General features: G+C 49.6%; 1 protein-coding gene and 1 non-coding gene across 6 annotated transcripts in view; one reads left to right on the top strand and one right to left on the bottom strand.

Annotated features, from left to right (window-relative positions):
• Nucleotides 1–4,638, bottom strand: part of ZNF516 (zinc finger protein 516) — a 123,946-nt gene extending 119,308 nt beyond the window's left edge. For 2 of the 5 annotated variants that reach the window (XM_027069193.2, XM_053206043.1), the window contains exon 1: nucleotides 805–942. The gene's annotated coding sequence lies outside the window, so the exon portion shown is untranslated. Of the gene's footprint in view, nucleotides 1–804; nucleotides 943–2,068; nucleotides 3,594–4,084; nucleotides 4,201–4,495 lie in introns of those variants that run through there. The other 3 variants (XM_053206044.1, XM_053206045.1, XM_053206046.1) reach the window with 3 other exon arrangements.
• A 10,123-nt stretch (nucleotides 4,639–14,761) lies between these two features.
• On the top strand, nucleotides 14,762–14,834 carry TRNAR-CCU (transfer RNA arginine (anticodon CCU)). The gene has a single exon. It is a non-coding gene; the product is annotated as a tRNA-Arg (tRNA).
• The last annotated feature ends 3,407 nt before the right edge of the window (nucleotides 14,835–18,241 follow it).

Below are 18,241 nucleotides of genomic sequence, written 5' to 3' on the forward strand. Positions count from 1 at the left end.
CCCGCATGTTTAATTAAGACCACCATCCAAAGTTCCTTTTGTGACTTGCAGTAGGGTCCCGAAGCCCCTGCCCTTTGTTACGCAGAGGACCCCGCCGGCAGGCCGGCCCCACGCCCTCGGGCACATCTGGGCTTCCAGGAACAGGCCCCCGCGTCTACGCGGGCTGCTCGCCGCCCGGACGGGAAGAGGCCACGCAGGCAGGGCGCCACACCCACGCGCGGCAGCCCTTCGCGGGGACGGCGGCCGGTGCCCCCGCGCCGCCCACCCGCAGCCGCGCGCGGAGCCCCGGCCCGGACCGAATCAGGTGTGAATACTTATGTAATCGTCCTCGGGGGCCACGCCTTTCCCACCGCCCCACCTCCGCCAGAACAAAGTGAAGTTTAAAATAGAAACCAATTACCTGGCCTCGGCCTCAGCCTCGCCTCGGCCCCCGGAGCGCGGCCCGCGCCGCCGCGCAGACCCCCGCCCCCCGCCCGCGCGGAGACACCCCGGACCCGGCCAGACCCCCCCCCCCGCCCACTCCCGGCCCCGGCCCCACGCAGACCTCGGCCCCTGCAAGGCCCCCCCCCCACCCCAGCCCCGCGGAGACCCCCGCCCCGACCCCAGCCAGACCTCACTACCCGCCCCACCCGCGGAGACCCCGACCGTCTGGCCCAGCAGAGACCCCCGCCCCCCGCCCTGCGCAGAACCCCCCCCCACCCCGTCCCGGTTCCCCCCACTCCCCGCCCGGCTGCCCCACCTCCTTGGCCCCCTCACCCCCAGCCCGCTCCCTCCCCAGCTCGTCCCTCTCCGGCCCGCACGGACCCCCGCCTTTGTTACGGTGCGAAGTTGGGCCGTGGGTCCCCGTCTCTTTCACTTCTTGGGTTACAGTGCAGGCGAGTGACGTCCGCTCCACATGACGGGGGCGGGGGCGGGCGCCGGGGGGCGGGGGCGCGGGCCGGGCCCTCCCCCACCTCGCTGCCCTGCCCGCTCCGCCCACAGCCCGCCCCCTGGCAGCCCAGCAACAAGCGGCCACCGCCCCCGCCCCCGGGGCGGGCAGGTAAATCCCCCCGCCCCCGCCCCGCCCCCGCCCCGCCTCCCCCAGCGGCGCCCCGGGCCCAAGGCCGCACGCCAGGATACAGAAATAGGAACGATTTAATCCGGGGACACGTCCCCCCTGCTGCCCATTTCTCAATCCGCGAGTTCAGAGGAGGAGGTGGGGGGGGGGGGCGCTGAATCGGATCGAACTCAGGTTTTGGGGGCCGAAAATGGCCGGAGCAGGAAGCGCGGGGCCGGGCGCTACCTTGTAACTGAGTTGGGTTCTTGCAGGGGTACGACGAAGGCGGCCTGGGGTCGCCCATGGACCCCTGGAGTAACCCCGGTGCGGCCCAGCCGCCGGGCACCCCGTACTCGGACGAGGGCGGGGCGCGGAGTCCCTCCCAGGGGCCTCCCTGAAGGGGTCTCCGGGGAAGGAGGGGTCACACGTGGGTCCTTAACCCGTCCGATGCAGCTGCATCATCCACCCCGGAATGAAGCGGCACAGCATCTGCGACACGGATGGAGAGATGCTACAGGACCAGGTCTGGTCCGTACACTTCCACACATCACTACCAGTATTCCGGGGGAAGTTGGTGCCGGATTAAGCTGATTCGAAACGTGGGGCGGCCCGTGACGCACTGCGCCCGTGAATGTGCCCATTGTGCGGTGGAGACCCGGCAGGCGCTCCGCGCTCACAAGTCGGGTGGGCAGCAGAACTTTTCACTGACCGTGAGTGGGCCACATTCTAGAATTTGCCATGGACTAAGTATGAACTTCCAGGGAGACAATAAAATACTAAGTTGTAAGGTACACGCTGTCCTTCACTTTTCTACGCAATTCACACCAATTTCCATAATCCCACTTTTCTGTACGTTCTGCGCCAGGCGAGTGGGCTCCGGACCCCGGGCGCGCGAGGGCGCGCCCGTCGCGTGGGAACGAGACGGAAGGAACCGTACATTTCGAGTCCCCGGTTGCTGAGAAACATAATCATATCACTCCTCTTTTCTTCCCCATTTGCAGGTTTCGACTTGAATCCGAAAGCGCCTCTTACCGCCCATTCTTTGCAGGAGGGCAGAGGGGGCAGGGTCTCCTTTTGGACTGCTGCGCGCCCATCTAGCTGTCCAGACTCAGATGCAAGCGTGTCCACGTCTACAGCACAGAGCTGTGCACATCAGGAGCCTGCGGATGCGCGGGGCTGGTCGCACTTAACAGTGTGCATACACATGGGCGCATGCACGCGCGCGCGCGCGCGCACACACACACACTCACACCCCAAATTACCTCCGGGATGGAGAAAGCCGCTCCGGATTGGCCGGCAGGGCCGTCACTCATACCCAGGGGGCAGGGAGACTTTGCAAGGCTGTTTCCTTTTTTTTTTTTTTTTTTTTTTCCTTCCCTCCCTACCGTTTCATTTAATGGTAAAACAACAGCAGAGCCCTGAAAGTTAGCCATCTGCGCGGAGAGTTTGCTTTCTTTAACGACGGGGGCGTCAGACAATATCCATTTAAATATATTTTGTACTTCCACAATGGATGAAAAGGGAAATTAGCAGTCCGGGATGGGGGCGGAGAGGGAGCGAGGAGTAAGGAGGAGGGGGTCATCCGGGGGGTGGACGCAGAGTGAAGAGTTGTTCTCAACGCCCAAAAGAGATTTTGACCTCTACTGATCTCGAAATTAAAAAATGTTTTTCACAGATCAGATTATAACAAATGCCGGCCCTCATTGATGCACTCATTATTTTAATTTTATTATTTAAGCATGCGCCAGCAATCGTGTTTCCTTAAGAAAGAACTGACCTATTTTTGGCTGGAGATAAACGATCATGTTAACAGATGTTAATCTTGTAATCTGTTTTTCCTGTAAGCACTTTACATACCCGGGTTTCAGACCTTAAAAATAACATCTTTTCCAAAAAGACCTGACGTCACAATTCACTCCCTGAAAAATCACCCCCCCCTCCAGTTTTTTTCCTCTGCAATGATTTCAAAGACATTAAATCTTTTTCACTTTATAAATGCTGATTTGTTCTGCCTCAACTCCCACAGGCTTCTATTTGCATTTCAAATTCCACAGGTTACACCGGTCGCCTTTTCAAAAAATGTAAACCAACAATGAAGCAGCAAATGGCTTTTTGTGCATCTGGATTAAATAAGGCACAGAATGAATATATTTAAAAAGAGGGCTGAGCAAGTTGATCTTTGCACACCCGGAGACCAAGTAATTCTTTATCAGTAAGCCAGCAGCATGAGTAAAATGCAGACACACACCCCAGAAGCTCCCGGTCTGATCCCGGTCTGCTGCGGAGAGCTTATTAACGCGGATAATAAATGGAGCTGACTTACAGACCCACATTCTCGGCTAAAAGGCTGGGTCTCTCCGGTCCCTAATTGCAGGGCTCCACCGGCTTCCCTGCCTACCACCGCTGATTGTCGCCGCACACCAGCCTCCTCCATAAACCGCTGTTTTAAATACCCAACTCGGCTGGCTTTTAACAAACTTATTCATACAAAGTTTCTTTAAAACTTGACGAGGCGGTTTATTCTAAATACTGATCCTAACTATTCACTGTGTTAGTTCTCCCTGGAAATGGCAGACGAGGCGCTTTTCCAACCACCGCACCCCCCCCAACACACACGCCCCACAGCATTCTTCTTTTCTCGTATATACCCGGGTATATATCGCGATCAATAGTTCCCCCACCCCCACTCCGACCCCCGCCAGGCCGGGTGCGACTCCGAGGAGTCCCTGCCACCCCGACCCCACTCCCTACCCCTCATGGTCATTGAGAGAACCATCGCCCCCCACCCCCACCCTAACTTCCCTTCCAGGCGCCCTTACTTCTTTAATGTTAGGGTCACTTACACGCTCCCAGCTAATGGGCATGCAGCCAGGGGAGGGGGAGGCAACCCCCCCCCGAACACACACACACACACACACACACACACACACACACACACGCAAACACGTACCCGAGGCAGCAGCCCTCGGTGCCTACAGGCATCGATCCCATCAGCCAAACCCTTAATAATTGAAGCGGCTCCTCGGGCCCCGCAGCCCCATCACCCACCTTCATTAGCCAGAGCGTTTTACTTTAAAGTAAGGCAATTTGCTCTTTGTCTCCTAATGGATGGAGAGCGCATCCGAGCTCCCCTCCTCCCGCGTCGCCTTTGACGAAGTGTACAAAGCCAGAGCCTCTTCCGCGCTCCCACCCGGCCCCCACCCCGCCCCTCCACTGCGGTAAAAACCACCTCCCAGCGCTCGCCTCGCCGCCCGAAGTTGCATCTTCCCACTCCTGGAATTGCGGAGCGGAGCAACTACCCACAGGGCAGCCGAGCCGCCCTCCCCGCGCCCGGGAGCCCCTTCCCCGCCCCCCACCCCCGCGGCGCTCACCGGGGTCCCCGGCGCGGCCGGGCCCGGGGCCCCGCGCCCCCGCCCCTCGCGGGCCCCGCGGCGCCCCCACCCCCACCCTGACCCCTACCTTGGCGGGAGGCGGCGGGCCCGGGGAGGAGGACGCGCACGCCCCGCGCCTCTGAAGGTGAAGCCTAGCGCCCGAGGCGCGGAGCCGAGCGCTGCACTAGACCGACCGCGCCAGCTGCGCCCGGGCGCGGGGGACGCGCGAGGGCGCGCGGGGCCCGCCACGCGCCCTGCCCCCTCCCCGCGCCGCCCTCGCGCGCCCCGGACGCGCCCGCCCCGCGGGGACCCCGGCGCCGGCCGGGCTTGGGGGCCTGCGCGGCGGGGGGAGGGGGCCGGGCCCCGGCGGCCGGGCGCAGGCCCGAGGCTTCCCCCAGCCACGGAATGGTCTGCCCTGTAGGAAACGCACACGCTCCACTATTGTCTCATCAGCACAAAGTTCTACCACACTGCGGGCAAAGTCTGGAGGCTCGCGATGACTCAGACCCAGATAATTCTTCCCCTAATAGCCCTGAATCACGATCCCAGCGGCTAGTTGTCGCCCCTTCTTCTCAAGGACTAACGCCGCCGCAGATCCAGTTACGGGAAGCTGTTTACGCGCGCACACGGACACACACGCACGCATCCATACGTGCAGACGTGTTGGGATGCATTTTCAGCCGACTTGGGCACCTGAGCACTAAGCCTCGAGTCCAGATCTCTCTGTGGGTATCCTTCCGGTGGTCCCAGATGCGTGTGCATTCCAAACGGCTTAGGGTGTGCGTTTCACTGAACTTCCTGGTAAATGTGCTGGGGATACTCGATAGATTAAGTCCTGAATCGAGATCAAAGTCTGGAAAGACTTCAGACGAGGATTCTGCTATCTGGGAATTTAAAAATGACTGTGGGCTTTTATTTTCATTTCTATCCTTGGAAAGTTCAACTTTAATTTTTCTGTTTTTCAAACCATTTCTTCACCCCCCAACTGCTCTCCGCGGCCCGTAGTTAGTGGCAATAAGTTAAGTCTGGGAACGGAAATCCCAGTGTGACTCCAAGAAGCAATAATGGTACACGGGGCGGGGGGTGCAGATGGGGGGGGCGTGGAGAAGAGAAAGAGAAGAGGCGCGCCCCTGAGTCCGCGATGACGCAGAGCGAGGGAGTTGGCCTGCGGAGGGGAGCACTGTCTTCTCCCACCAGGCTCCTGGCCATGTTGCCCTGCTCTCCTCGTGATCGCTCCGCAGTGAGGACGGATTTCTTCCCAGACACCGCAGTCAGCGCCGCAGTCCGGCGTTACCTTCCGCCCTTGCAATTTCTCTTGGTGCCAGGCGCTCGCTAACACTCACTGCTGATGCAGCTCGGGGCCTCTCCAACTTATGGCATTTACAACAGAAACTACTACACACGAGCTCCAAAGGGGGGAGCTTGTGCCTGCCAAGCTGGAGTATCAGACACAGGGGCCATTCTGCACGTGTGTGTCGGGGGTGGGGGGGGGTCGGGGGAGGAAAGGAGCCGCAGCGAGAGCGGTGAGAACCTTTCCAAAAAGGATCCTGGAATCCTAAAAGGCAAGCTCTTTGTGATTAACGATCTGCACTAATTTGGACAGCAGGCATAGTAAATGTCGTTGACAATTGTTGCAGGTTTGGGTATGAATGCTTAAGTGGGATGTATTCTTAATCAGATTTAAGTCTGATTCACAGAAAAGTATTGAACTGCCCAGAATTCATTACAATACCCAGTAAAAAATGCACAAATGAAAGTATCTCCCAATTCAACTAATTACTTGGTCATAAGTGGCATATATAGACACAGATGCATTACCGCATATATATGTGTGCACCCACAAAGAGATTCAAATTTGCATACTTGGAATTTTAATAGTTTTTGTCGTATCTGGGAATCGATTGGAGTCCACGGTAAAAATCCACTCCATTCATCTGCATTCTTGGGTCTATTTAGGACTACAGTGTTGCACTAATAACTTCCATGTGTTCAAAATTGACAAGTTCGATCAAGGAACGGTGAGCAAACCTTCCAAAGTCCTCCCTCCACGTAAAATTGTGATTTCCATGACTCACCTCCCTTCTGAAGCCTGCTTGTCACCCACATGTGATTTCACTCAGGGCTATGCTGGTTCTACAATCATACTGTGCTTTTAAAGATTTCCTTTCTCCGTGTCTCCACAATGCATGCAGAATCTGAGAATGTAATTCGAGAGACGGGCAAGGTTACACTCTGGAAAAACAGCAGCTTGAGGGCCAGCAGAGTTTACTGCTTGTGAGGGTGCTGTTTTGTGGCAGGCGAGACGTGTTGACATTATTTGTACACCATGTCACTGATCGTTGTTCGTTTGGGGGTGTGCTATTACCTTATTCGGGGGGAGGGAGGGTATGAAAATATTTTGTAAAAGTTCCCATACTACTTCTACAACGTATTTAGCATGGCTAAAATTTCAAGTGTTTAATGATATCTTCAAATATTTAAAGTTGCCCTTAAAGATCGAGGACATGCTTCCTGCACAAAATACAAATCCCTGAAATCCTTCTGAAGAGGTTCACCTCATTTGAAATGTCACAGGACAATATTTGGGTGGAGAAGAGTCAGCGATATTAATGGATTGATGGTTGCTTGACTAGATATTTGGCTATCTACAATTTTATAACAGACAATAATTCTGGTTGATGAAATAGATGGAAAAGAAAACACATTTTCTCCTGTGATTGTCTAATGAATTATTTGGGACTCTGTCCCTTCAAGGTAAGGAAAATGGTATTTTAACGAAACAGCGTTCAGCGGCTGGTCTATGTAGCTTATGCAGCAGCGTGATGGGTGGCCATTTGGATCAGAGAGGTTCTGGAGGGTTCCGTTAAAGACTAGCTAAGGATAAGAAACAAAAAGAACCCCAGAAAAGGCCTTGTCTGTCTGAAAGCTGGAAGTGAAAGTCCCTAAGGTATGAAATCCAAGACAAACTAAAAAATATTTATTAAATATGCATGCTCAAAAATTTAAGTGCATCACTTATTAGTAAATATTTAATGTTAATTCTATCTCTGTGTGAATTTATATCCTATATTCTAAATTATAGCTGAGAAAGGAGGACAGGATGCACCTAAATCTAAAGGTAATTTTTAGCTCTTTGAACTAACTTAGATTTCACAGACTTAAGAGTGGATTAGGGGTATGTTTTAGTTAAACCGTCCACAAGTATTCTAAGGTATACAGACTGTTTTAGGAACAGTACAGCTGTTCTATCGTGTGTTATAGGTAACAATTTCATGTGTAAATGAAAATTGGTCGTTTGTTTAATCACTGAGAGTTTCAGAAACATTACCCCAATCCTAACCTGATGTTTTTTTCTGAAGTCTTTTTTTTTTTTTTTTTTCTCACAGAACTCAGAAACTGAGAGAATACACTGTATTTAGATTATGGAGGCAGGGGAAAATGGCCCATCAGTATGGAATTTAACATATGCTGATCCCCTGTGTGGAAGTTGTGATTATATATTTTTTAAATTTTTTTAATGTTTATTTATTTTTGAGAGACAGAGCAAGAGCAGGGGAGGAGCAGAGAGATGGAGGGAGACACAGAATCCAAAGCAGGCTCCAGGCTCTGAGCTGTCAGCACAGAGCCTGACGCGGGGCTCAAACCCTCAAATTGAGAGATCATGACCTGAGCTGAAGTCGGACACTTAACCGACTGACCCGATGACCCGTGATACTAGTCTTATTGCAACACAGACTTTCTGTTCCTGATCCTCATGCATCCATTTTGGTTAACGACCAAGGCATCGTTAATGGTGTGGGGACATAGAGTTCGTGCAGGTTTGCGATTGTGGCCAAAGTAGCGCAGAAAACACACCAACCGTTGAGATTGGCAGCCGCGTTTTCTTACCGTTTGCGGTTTTCGGTAACTACATCAGGACCTCACAGCAGGTAGAGGGCCCTCAAATCTGTTCTTAATTTCAAGTGAAGTAAAGACTTTCGGCAACAGCTGGAAGCTGAATAGCTGATACCGAATTCCACAGATGTGGTTCTTAATAGTTTGAAGGATGAAAGGAAGGAGTCCACAGAGCAGGATTTATTTAAGGGAAGACAAAGTCAGGAGGGACTCCTCTCGTGGGAGATTCTCCGCGTTAGAAGAGGGACTGTGTCTATTACCTTTTCTCGTAATCCCTACACTATGTTAATTACTTAACGGAGACGTTGTGACCTATTAACACCACACTTTCTTACAACAGCAAAACCATTGACTTTTCCCGCGCCGAAATCCCGTTATGTTTCACCAGGCATGACTGATTCCATGTGTGTGTTCCTTGCAAAGTTTGCGGGGAGAACTGAAATAAAATAAGGGAACCAGCAAGGCCTCTCTCGCTGCGGGCAGGCCAGACACACTCGTAATGAAACTGAGGAGGAAGAAACGGTCAGAGGCTTCGCCAGAGATGGCAAGTGACTTGTCCCCTGAGACAGCGGGAAAGAGTACAATTTGGCATTTAGGAGATGTGGGGGAGTTAGAAGCAGGACGATAGGGAAAGAAGTGCTCGGGATATGGATGAGTGGTTGTCACGGTTCAGAGGTCAGGAGGCTTCGTTGATGAGGGACGCTAGGTACGTTTTGGGGGCTGACTTGTGGCAAAATACACATGACATAAAATTACTACCATTTTGACCTTTTGAAGTTCAGCAGAGTGGCCAGCACGTCTTGTACAACCGTCTCCAGAACTCTTTCCATCTTGCAGAACTGGAACTCGGACCCATCAACACCCCGTCGCCCCAACCCCAGGGACCACCACCCTGCTTCCTGTCCCAGTGAATGTGACTCCTCCAGGGGCCTCATGGAAATGGGATCACGGGTGTTTGTCCTTTTGGGTCAGGCTTACTCCCCCCAGCGTGATGTCCTCGAGGTCCATCCATGCGGTAGCACGTTGCAAGGTAGTATTTTGTCTTCTTTCAAAAAGATGCGGAGGTTACAGCCACCTGACCCTGACTGACTCAGCTCAGTTCAGTGTCCGACTTCAGCTCAGGTCATGATCTCGTGACTCGCGCTGTCAGCTTAAAGCCCGCTCTGCCCCCCTCTCTCTCTGGCCCTCCCCCACTTGCGCTCCCCCCAGAATAAAGAAACATTTTAAAAAAATAAAAAATAAAGATGCAGAGGTTATATATAAGTGGAGGCAAGAACTTTACCAAATAAACTAACAAAGTGACGATAATCTCCACCAAAACAGTTCTCAAAAATTTTTCTTCTCTTCCCTAAAATGATCGCCTTTCTGGCTGTCTTTGCTTGTCTCTGTCTCCTCGTTAACTTCGGGATAAATACGAAGGAAAGCCCAGTCATCTTCTCAAATGGAAACCAGTACAGCTGAAACCACGTGGAACACACCCGAGGCTGAATTTGAGTTAAATACTCTTGGGGTACTATTTTCTTTTCTTTTCTTTTTTTTAACGTTTCTCATTATTTTTGAGAGAGAAAGAGACAGCGCGAGCAGGGGAGGGGCAGAGAGAGAGGAAAACACAGAATCTGAAGCAGGCTCCAGGCTCCGAGCTGTCAGCCCAGAGCCCGACGCGGGGCTCGAACTCACAGACTGTGAGATCATGACCCAAGCTGAAGTCGGATGCTTAACCGACTGAGCCCCCCAGGCGCCCCTTGGGGTAGTATTTTCATGGCTTATTTATGACTTACAGCCAGACTGCTTGCCCTCAAGTTGGAGGAAGTGTATTAAGACATTAAAAAATTAAAAATTAAGCCCAACAAAAAGGAACGGGGAAGTTTATGTATCAGGCATCTGAGGTGGGTTAACAGATGCGGGTCAGAACCACAGAACCAGGTGCGACCCTGGGGCCTCCCCGCCAGGCTGTGCACAGGCATTTGGTTCCAGAATGGATGGAGGTGTTTTCGTGTGCCCCAAACACACACTAAACCAATGGCATCAAATTAGACTTGGGGGGCCAAAATGGAATTTTGGAAAGAGACAAAAAGTTGGATCTCTCATTGAGCGGCTCAGTTGTACTGAGTCACTAAACACACTTTTGTGTTTTTGTTTTGTGATGCTGGTTATGGCACTGGTGCTAGGGGGAAATGATGTTAGGCTGCTGAAGCATTTAAAACAGTTTTTTTAAGATTTTATTTTTCATTTTATTCTTTTTTTTTATTTTTTATTTTTTCTTTTCTTTTAGAGAGAGAGCATGTGAGCAGAGGAGGGGTCAGAGGGAGAGAGAGTCTTAAGCAGGCTTCACAGCGCAGAGCCCGACTCGGGGCTCGATCCCAAGACTCTGGGATCATGACCTAAGCTGAAATCAGTGGTCTGTCACTCAACTGACTGAGCCGCCCACGCTCCCTGCTGGAGCATTTTATATGATAAAAAAAAATTTTTTTTTAATATTTTAAATTTTTAAAGAAATAAAATGTTTTTAATTTTAAAAGACATTTCAGGTACAGAGGCACATGACAATGTGCGGTGCCTGGCTGGCTCAGTCGCTGGAGCGTGTGGCTCTTGATCTCAGGGTTGTGGGTTCGAGCCCCATGTTGGGCATGGGGGTTACTTGAAAATCTTTAAAAATAAGTGAACAAGGGGCACCTGGGCGGCTCAGTCAATTGAGCGTCCCACTTCGGCTCAGGGCATGACTTCACGGTCCGTGAGTCCGAGCCCCGTGTCGGGCTCTGTGCCGATGGCTAGGAGCCTGGAGCCTGCTTTGGATTCTGGGTCTCCCTCGCTCTCTGCCCCTCCCCCGCTCACACTATGGCTCTCTCTCTCAAAATAAATAAACTCAAAGAAAAAAATAAAGAAATTTAAAAAGATAGCATAAGAGTTGAGGAATTAGGTCAGTAAAAATAAGGGTAGAAAAAAATGAAATCAGGGTCAAGATAAGCTCACCGGGGCTTAAGATAAGCACACATTGATCCTCTGGGGTTTTAGAGGGGGCAGAATTTTCCAGTGAGTTTCCTAGCATCCGAAACAAAGAGGGAAGCACTCATAATTTTTTTTTAATGTTTATCTATTTTTAAGAGAGAGAGCGAGAGCATGAACAGGGGAGGGACAGAGAGAGAGAGAAACACAGAATCTAAAGCAGGCTCCAGGCTCCGAGCTGTCAGCACAGAGCCTGACATGGGGCTCGAACTCACGGACCGTGAGATCATGGCCTGAGCCGAAGTTGGACGCTCAGCCGACTGAGCCACCCAGGCGACCCCACAATCATCTTTACAAGATTTGCACTACCTATAAAATGGGAAGTGCATATTTCCATAGAAAACTATTCCGTCCTAATTCTGGTGCCCAAGTGAAATTTCTCCAACGCTCTCTTGAAAGCAGTGATGATGGAATGGAATGGAGTAAATTCCTGACATTATTTTTTCATACCAACATTATTTTTACCGACCAAAATACTCAGTGTTCCTCACTGTAGTTTGGAGGTAAAACTATCAACCCACAATGTATTAAGAATTTACCCGAATTACCTTATCTGCAAACTAGGAATCGCACTTAGAATTATTACAGACAAGATGGGTGTAATGTGAGTGAAATCACTCACAACTGTTTTCACAGCATAATAGAGTGTACAAGTATCTGTTCTTAATATTCAGAGTCTCTCCCACCATGTAGTTGCTAATACAAGTCAACACTACACAATCCCATTCTGCTCTAAGAGTGGTTCAAAATGTCCAAAGACACCAAAACTGTTATCCCAAGTTGCATTCGTTCTCTTGAGCTGTGGGCTGTGTCTAGAACTCTTCGATTTTTCTTCTTTTTTAGAATTTGGTTTGTTTCCATGGGATGTCGTTGGCATCGACAAGCCGAGCTGGGTTTTGGATTCACACCCCAAATCACAGATGTTTGAGAAGTGTTTCCGTTCAGGATCTGATGTAGACGTTCCAGCCGCGATGTGAAACGTGGGCTGGGGTTCCACGCTCTCCCCCCCCACCCAGCCACACGCCCTGCCCACTCCCCTCCTTGCTGGGCCAGGGTCAGGTTCCCCGTGGGGCCCCAATCTTTCTGGCACAGGACTTGGCTTCTCCCCAGGAGGCCCCAGAGCTCACCAACCCTTGCCTCCTGTCGCCAGCAAGGCCTCTCTGCACTTCTGGGTTCGCAGAAGCTCCTGGGGTGTGGACGTGAAGCCTTTGCAGGGTCTGGACGCACACTTAACTTCTTTATTTCCTATGGCTTAAGCCCTTTGGCTCCTAGAAAGCCTTTATGTAAAATAAATACAGGAAAGATGTGTTGCGCTGTGCGGTACAATACGATACAATCCTCCATGAAGTGCCAACCTCTGTTCAAACAAAGCTCATGGCTGGACTGACAAATTTACAAAAGCCAGGAAATTCAGAGAGGAGGGGCCGCCACTCAGCCTGTGTCCCTGTCCTGTGGGCAGCACGGCGCGAAGCGGCCCCACAGAAGGAGCCGGGCAGATTTCTTCTTCTTCATCCGCTTTGCTTCTGGGTTAGAATACCTCAGTAAATTGAGGGTATTGGTAAAAATAAATCCTTAAATGGAAGTCGTTTTCACTGTTTCCCTTTTTTTCCAGAAAATAAATCACCCCATACTTACCAGACAGACATTTCGGTTTCCCACCTCTCTCCCACATCGCTCAGCTTTCTTTCTTTTTTATTTCTTTTTCTTTCTTTCTTTCTTTCTTTCTTTCTTTCTTTCTTGCTCCTTTCTTCTTCCTTTCTTTCTTGCTTCTTTCTTGCTTGCTTCTTTCTTTCTTCCATCTTTCTTTCTTTCTTCTTCTTTCTTTCTTACTCTCTTCCATCTGTCTTTCTTCCATCCTTCTTTCTTCTTTCTTTCTTGCTTCTTTCTTCTTTCTTTCTTTCTTGCTTCTTTCTTGCTTGCTTGCTTCTTTCTTTCTTCCATTTTTCTTTCTTTCTTTCTTTCTTTCTTTCTTTCTTTCTTTCTTCTTTCTTTCTTTCTCTCTTTCTCTCTTCCATCTGTCTTTCTTTCTTCCATCCTTCTTTCTTCTTTCTTTCCTTTTTTTCTTTCTTTCTTTTTTTTGTTAGCTGCAATTGAGTTTATCCAATTGTTTATATCGGGACGTCATCCAGATGGAGCAGAAAAGTTAACTTTTAGGCAAACTGATAATCAGCTTCAGTTGTAGATCTTGGATCCTTTAAGAAATGTTAAAACATTTCACTAATATTTCTAATAGTAGAAAACATTTCTTTGGAACAATACAAAGGCGAAAATTAAAAAAGACAGACTTTGGCTCGCCTGGGTGGCTCAGTCGGTTGAGTGTCCGATTTGGGCTCAGGTCGTGACCTCACGGTCCTGGGTTCAAGCCCTGAGTTGGGCTCTGTGCTGTCAGCTCGGAGCCTGGAGCCTGCTTCGGATTCTGTGTCTCCCTCTCTCTCTGCCCCTCCCCCTGCTCATTCTCTCTCTCTCTGTCTCTCTCAAAGATAAATAAACAATAAAACTTTTTTTTAAAGAAAATAAATAAAAAGATGGACTTGTGAAGTATAACAGAGATCAGTATTAAACCACTCTTACCTTTGCGGGAAATTTCATCTAATTTTTAGACACGATGATGTGCTTACATGTATCCCCTTATCGAAAGTTTTGAGGAAACCTTCTTTCGGTCACCTACACTACAAAAAGGACGACAAAAACTAAACTCTGCCCCAGAAGAACCTCTAGCAACATTATCTCCACCGAGAGCTGACTTTCTCTTCCCCCCCTTGTAGGCCATTGTGCAATGTTACTGCACCCTCCCTGGCTGTGCAGAATTACCGGGAGGTTAATGGTGCAAATATCCTGTTCATTTTAGGGCCACTGTAGTGCTGATTAACTGAACAGGGAGGAAACGCTGAGCATCTGTAAGAAGGGATTGTGAAAAGTTTGCTTAGCTAACGCTATGGGAAGAAAGACAGAAACCGAGTCAAAAACATTTTGTTTGGTGAAAACTCACAGAACGATCGTTTCCGATGGGTCCCGTCCGTGTCGGGACGGCGCGTGAAAGCAGTAAAAGACAACTACTTCTCTCTGTGTGTAGACACACCAGTGTTTCAACTCAAAGACAATGTGTATAGGATGCCGTGGATAATGAAGGTGGGGACAACGGATTCTGGGTGATTATTTACAAGTCAAAAAATGAAACAGTCAAATGAATGAGTTCATTGTGTAACACCTAACGTTCCAGGGGCCAGGGCGCCGCTATCTGTGGGTCTGGGTATTCCCACACCAGCTGCGATCAGAGCAGATAACCATTAGGTTCCTTCTGAAATACAAGGAGAGGTTGGTCCCGTGGAATTATAATACTTACCCCTCCTGTGTCTGGAAATACTTTCTCCTTCATTTGCTTTAATTCTGCTCACAATAGCAAAGTGAAATCGCTCAGAATTATTAATTCCATTTAAAAGTTTCAAATTCAGGGGGCACCTGGCTGGCTCAGTCAGAAGAGCGTGTGACTCCTGATGTCAGGGTCGTGGGTTCGAGCCCCACGTTGGGTGAAGAGATTACAAAACACACATAAACTTTAAAGATGAAATTAAAAAATGGAGCGCCTGGGTGGCTCAGTCAGTTGAGCGTCCGATTCTTGGTTTCTGAGTTTTAACCCCATGCTGGGCTCTGCACTGACAGCTAGGAGTCTGCTTGGGATTCTTCATGTCTCTCTCTTTCTCTTGCTCTCTGCCCCTCCCCACACATGCCTACTCTGTCTCTCTCTTTGTCTCTTAAAAATAAATAAAATAAACACTTAAAGATAATATAAAAAGAAGTTTAAAATTCATAGCAAAGTTGTCATGTTCCCAATGTGGTACAGTCGGTTAGAAGCAGAACCATTTGGAATGTATATGTTTTTAAGAACCATGTGTCTAACAGTATAGTTCCTTTTTATAAGTTTATTCATTTATTTAGTTAGTTTTAGTAATCTGTATGCCCCATGTGGGGCTCGAATTCACGCCCCTGAGATCAAGAATCGCTCGCTCCTTCAGCTGAGCGAGGCAGGCGCCCCTAAGAGGATAGCTCTTCAAATCCATTTACCCCACCCACTACAGGAAGACCTTTCCCTGTGGTTGTGTGAGGCTCACGCTCCACTCTGAGATGTTGAGGCAGAATGGTGTCTATCATCGCTTCATCCTGCATCACTTCTGAATTCCGTGGTGTGCACCCACTGAGAAATTTTAGTTGGGATGGTGATTCTTTCTGTAGAACCAACATTGTCTCGCAAAATGGAGCAGCCAACAGGGAACCGCAAATTTGGGATAGTTCCTTGATAGGCTCAACTTTACCAGCCAATGTCAACTGCATGTGTGATTATAACTTTAACCGGCTTCCAAAATATGAATGCTGTCAAGCAATATTGAAGAGGATAAAGGAACATCTGGCTTTAAGTGCACGTGGTATCAGTAACAGCACAGGCAAGTCATAAAACCCAGCATGGTAACTTTTGACTTACGTTATGGCGTTTGACGCTATCGCAATTATAATATATATTAAACACGTTAGCCGAGCAGAGATGGAGTTGTTCGTTCCTTCAGCAAATGTGTGCTGGATTCATATTTGCCATGAGTATTGAGCCGGGCCCTGAGTCTGCACCACGAGGACGCTCCTCGGGCTGCAAGGTGCTTACCAGGCTTTGGCACATCTGTGCCCTGCTCGCAAAGGGTCTTCCTGTGGAGAAAAGGAATGGGAGGTGGACACCTGGCTCTCCTACGTGTCCTGGAGGGCAGTCACTTGGAGCGGTGGCCGTTTGGGGCGGCAACACCGGGGGCCGTCTCCCACCCGGCAGGAGCAGGACACCGCCGCTTGGCGCAGGTGCCTTATGCTAGTAAATTTCCCTCTTGGTTTTTGCCTTCAAGTCAGGGATTTCGGTTTCTTTCCCTCGAAAGCAACCTCAGTCTGTTTCTGAAGGGGTTCTTGGCTCTGGCCATGGTCCTCACTGGTCCGGGGACCCAGTGAGTGGCAGAGAACCGGCCCGGAACAGAGAACGCAGCGCTGCGGAAAGAAGGTGGGCCGCCTGCAGGGGCCACCGAGAGTGTTTTAAACCGGGGACGGACAGAATCAAATACGTCTTTAGAGATCGCCTGGCCTCGGTGAAGAGAATTAAGAGGTCAGATCCCGCTGCACCTGAAGAGCAAAACCCTGAGCATCTCCCCTCTGGGCAGAAGCAGGAGGTGTCCAAAGCAGGCAGGGGAGCACAGAGGGGGGGGGTAGGAGCGTTGTCGTGGAGGGGAGAGGCTCACCCGAAGGCCGAAGTGGCCAAGGGGTCAGATCCTGCAGCACATCGCCGGATCCAGCCACAGGCTGCCGCAGGGACCTCAGGACAGAGCTTCCGAGGAACGCCGGGGGCAGCAGGCCGACCGCCTCGGCCGGGACAGGTCGGGGGTGAGCCTAGCCTGCCGTCAGTCCCACCTGCACGGGCCTTGGGGTTGAGGCAGAGGTCTTTGCATCATTGCCGTTTGTTTGAAGGTGGGAGCGATGTGAGTGTGTGTAACACGGATGCAAAGGTATCTGAAGAAATGCAGACAGGTCTGGAGAACGAGGCACACGCAGCGGCCTCCAAGTCCCAGGCTCTTTCTACTCCTGGCTGGTGCAGCCACCTGACTGACCACAACCTACAAAGAGGTTCATGCTCAGGGTGCCGGTCAGCCCGTGCACACGTAAGCCAGGCTCCCGGCCTCTGAGCAGGAGTTTTTACCCGACCTTTTGTTGGAAGGCCTCTGCTAAGCACCCTGGATGGCGGAAATCACTGGCCTTTGCTCTGTTGTTGGGACCCATCTTATTCCCCGGGCCCAAGACCCATTCTGATGCCCCTTCTAGACGTCAGCTCTCACTTCACATCTGCTGCCTCACTTACAAAATCCCCTCCAAATGTGCAATTAGAACTTTATGTTTTCCTCGCATCAAGTTTGGACGACCTCAGGGCCTGGAATTCTTTTGAAACGCAGACTAAAGAAAACTGGAAGTAAAATATAAATTTAAAAAAAGAAGAAGAAGACCAGGGAGAGAGCAAAGAAGCCAGAAGAAATCACTGCGTTTTAATAAGTGTTGGTCATAAGACGTGTAGCGGTAACTACATCCCAAGACCGAAGGAGCTAGAAGGAAGCATGGGAGGTTTTGTTTGTGCCGGGTGGAAAAAAGAATACTGGATATTGACAGAAAGAAAGGTTCGATATGTGTGCTCAAAATTGACGAGTAAAAGCTAAGAAAACAAATCAGAAAGAGAAAAATGTGTTTAAAAAAATACTAATAAAAATCAATACAACGTAACCATAGAAACAACAGACGAAATAGAAGTCACAATGAGAAGAGATAAAAGGATATTCCGAACTGATGAAAGTTACAAGAAGATTAGTCATGGACATATATGTACCTAACAACGTAGCTTCCAAACACATAAAGCAAGCGCTAATAAATATGAGGAAAATAGACAAATCATCAGGTCTAGTAAGGGATTTAACATACTTCTAACAGAAATGATGGGTTTAAGTAAATGTAGTCGGGACTAACACAGTCAGTACAGTTGAGCTAACAAAATATGGAAGACTGTAGAAGACAGCACAGAGCCTTTTCTGGAAACAGTCCTTGTGAAAAGAAAACAAAAACACAAATGAACAAAAGCTACAAAGTGCAGAAATATAAAGGCGTTATTCTGAACCACGGTGCAAACAATTAGCAATTTACAATACAGAGATAGTCAACCACCTACTGGAAAAAAATAATAACAACAAATGGAGTAAAAATGGAAACTATCTTAAATTTTAAAAGATCTTTTGTAAGAACAAATTTCAGACTTTAAGAGAAAAACAAACCGGAAGTTACTGTTTAGATAAAAAAGAAATGAGGTATCTACCTATCAAATATGTGGGATCTTGTCGAAGTATGATGCAGCTGACAGAGAAGGAATCTTAAGCAG

This window comes from Acinonyx jubatus, chromosome D3, assembly GCF_027475565.1.
Source record: "Acinonyx jubatus isolate Ajub_Pintada_27869175 chromosome D3, VMU_Ajub_asm_v1.0, whole genome shotgun sequence".
NCBI classification, from domain to species: Eukaryota; Metazoa; Chordata; class Mammalia; order Carnivora; family Felidae; genus Acinonyx; species Acinonyx jubatus.